Below are 3,615 nucleotides of genomic sequence, written 5' to 3'. Positions count from 1 at the left end.
ATTTGTTTATTGTTTCCCCTAATGCACCAACAAAACATGTTTCATGACATGTTTAGCCCATACTCCTTGTCATGGCCGGCCATCACTTGTAAAAGGGGGTATTTGACATGCAAGGCCATTGTTTTGCATGCATGCTTTAATTAGTCATCATACATTTCCCCATCATACTTTCAAAGTTTTCTACTAGGTCCTTTCTAGTGAAATTCACATTTATAACTCTAAATTAAAGCATCAAAATGTCACACATGAGTTAACACATATTATAGGCATCAAAATAAATATCAAATTATTTTTATGCCTCGGTTTTATGGTCCCGAAACCACATTCCGACTAGGGTCGTTTTAAAGGCTGTCACAACTCTCCCCACTTAAGAAATTTTCGTCCCGAAAATCTTACCGTAAATAGGTTTGGGTATCGCTCCTTCATAGAGTTCTCGGGTTCCCAAGTAGCTTCTTCCATCCGTGTTTGAGCCATAACACTTTTACTAACGGAACCCTTTTGTTTCGCAACTCCTTCACTTCACGAGCTAGGATACGAATCGGTTCTTCTTCATAACTCATATCGGCTTGAATTTTAAGCTCGATGGACTAATTACGTGCGACGGATCAGACCTATAGCGTCGAAGCATCGAAACATGAAAGACATCGTGAATCTTTTCAAGTTCGGGGCAAAATCAAATGATACATAGCTGGACCGACTCGTTCGGATATCTCATATGGCCCGATGAACCTCGGGCTCAATTTGCCTTCTGCCAAATCGAGTATCTTTTTCCAAGCGAAACTTTAAGAAACACTTTATCTCCCACTTGATACTCAATGTCTTTTCGTTTCAGATCCGCGTACGACTTCTGACGATCGGAGGCTATCTTCAGATTTTCACGGATTACTTTTACTTTCTGTTCAGCATCTTTAATCAAATCCACTCCAAAAATTTTGTTCTCACCGAGCTCGGTCCAAAACAATGGTGTACGGCATTTACGCCCGTATAAGGCCTCGTAAGGCGCCATCTTAATACTTGATTGAAAACTATTGTTGTAAGTGAATTCAATCAAAGGTAAGTACCGTTCCCATGAACCACTGAACTCGAGGATGCAACATCTCAACATATCCTCAAGTATCTGAATTATCCGCTCGGATTGACCATCGATTTGGGGGTGAAAGGCGGTGCTGAAATGCAACTTGGTACCTAAAGCTTCTTGCAATCTCTTCCAAAATCGCGAGGTGAACCTCGGATCTCTATCCGACACCACAGAAATCGGTACCCCGTGTAATCTCACAATCTGAGAAACATACAATTCAGCTAGTTTATCCAATGAAAAATCCGTACGCACGGGGATAAAGTGAGCCGACTTAGTCAGTCTATCAACAACAACCCAAATCGCATCCTTCTTGCTCGCTGACAATGGCAGTCCGGACACAAAGTCCATTGTGACTCGATCCCATTTCCACTCGGGTATCGTAATCGGCTGAAGTAATCCTGAAGGCACTTGATGTTCCGCTTTCACTTGTTGACATATTAAACATCTCGAAACAAAGTCGGAGATGCCTCGTTTCATACCATGCCACCAAAACCGTCGTTTCAAATCGTTGTACATCTTCGTACTCCCCGGGTGGATTGCCATTCAGCTACAATGGGCTTCGTTCAGAATCATTGAAATAAGTTCCGAATTCTTTGGAACACACAGACGACTTCTGAACCTCAAACAATCGTCATCACCAATATGAAACTCTGATTCCTTGTTCGGAACACACTCAACCCGTTTTGCAACCAACTCATCATCAACTTTCTGAGCTTCACGAATTTGATGAGTCAACAATGGTTTGGCCTTTAATTCGACTACTAACACATTTTCGGGTAGAATAGACAAGTGTACATTCATTGCTCGTAAAGCAAACAGTGATTTCGGCTTAAGGCGTCCGCAACCACATTAGCCTTTCGGGTGATAATCAATGACAAGCTCGTAATCTTTTAACAACTCGAGCCAACGTCTTTGTCGCAGATTTAAGTCTCTTTGAGTCATCAAATATTTGAGACTTTTGTGATCCGAATACACATGGCACTTCTCACCAAATAAGTAATGTCGCCATATCTTTAAAGCGAATACGATGGCGACCAATTCGAGATCATGGGTCGGATAATTTTTCTCATGTGGCTTCAATTGTCTCGACGCGTGAGGCCACAACTCGACCTTCTTGCATTAATCGCAACCTAACCCAAGTAGGGAGGCGTCACTATAAATGACAAACTCTTTGCCGATTAAGGCTGCACTAAAGCTGGAGCTTTCGTTAAATGAGTTTTCAATTGATCGAAACTTTTCGACACTTTTCCGTCCATTCAAACTTGACATCCTTACAAGCGGTTTACATGGGTGTGGCTATCATCGAGAATCCTTTTACAAACCGTCGGTAGTAACGGCAAGTCCCAAAAACTCCGAACCTCGATAATATTTCTCGGAGGCTTCGATTAAGTATAGTTGAAATTTTACTCGGTCGACTCGAATACCGATGCAGATACCACATGACCCAAGAAGCTAACCTCTCTTAACGAACTCACACTTGCTGAACTTAGCATATAACCGCTTATCCGTAAAATTTGCAACACTAATCTCGGTGCTCGCATGTTCGGTCTCATCTCTTGAATAGACCAAGATGTCGTCAATGAACACCACTACGAACCGATCCAAATATGATCGAAGATCCGATTCATCAAATCCATAAATACCGCGAGGGCATTAGTGAGCCCAAACGACATCACTAAGAATTCGTAGTGACCATATCTCGATTACAAGGCGGTTTGGGTATATCCGAATCTCGGATTCATGGCGATAATAGCCCGATCTCAAATCTATTTTTGAAAACATCGAGGTCTGTAACACCCCAAACCCGGCCCAGACGTTATGGCGAATCGGCGTGCCACATTGGAGTTGAAAACCCACGTTCCGTTTAGTGTTTTAAAACCATACATTTTATTGAGTTAACAAAGTGTATGGAAGTTGGGCACCAAGTAGGTATCCGAGACAGAGGAGGTGAGCCATGAAGGCGCTTAAGTACCAAGCTCTTTAATTGGATCCAATCCTAGACATGCCCACAACCATAGCCACACTTTGTTATATCGAGTTTAAATTTGTTTAAGTGGGCGTCTTTGATAAATCGATTAATCGTGGTGTTGAGATATTTTGAAAACAAGTATCATTTTGAAAACACGTCCTAAGTCTAGCCCATTTGAATAATTATTAACCAATCTTTAAAGTTATTAAAATTAAAATAATTACGAAAAGAAATAAAAGGAAAGTTAAAATTGGCCTTATTACAACCCAAAATAAATAATAGTTAAAGGAAATTAAACGAAACCAACACTTTATTTAAAGCCCAAGGCGATCACCGTGGCCTCTCAATCCCTCCATTAAGTCCCCACATCAAGGCTCACCGCAAGGTTAAGGAAAGGGGTGAGTTTGGAAACTCGATGTGCAACAAGCCCCTTCGAGCCCAAAATAATAACGACTGTTGGGTCTAAGCCCAAATCAATCTCAATCATGCACTTGGCAGTAGCCCTTTTCATATTTCATATTTCATATCTTGGGCGAAGCCTTTTCATATTTCATATTCTTGGGCGAAG

Source organism: Gossypium arboreum, chromosome 3 (assembly GCF_025698485.1).
Source record: "Gossypium arboreum isolate Shixiya-1 chromosome 3, ASM2569848v2, whole genome shotgun sequence".
Classification (NCBI taxonomy): domain Eukaryota; kingdom Viridiplantae; phylum Streptophyta; class Magnoliopsida; order Malvales; family Malvaceae; genus Gossypium; species Gossypium arboreum.
Note: the sequence above shows the minus strand (reverse complement) of the source record.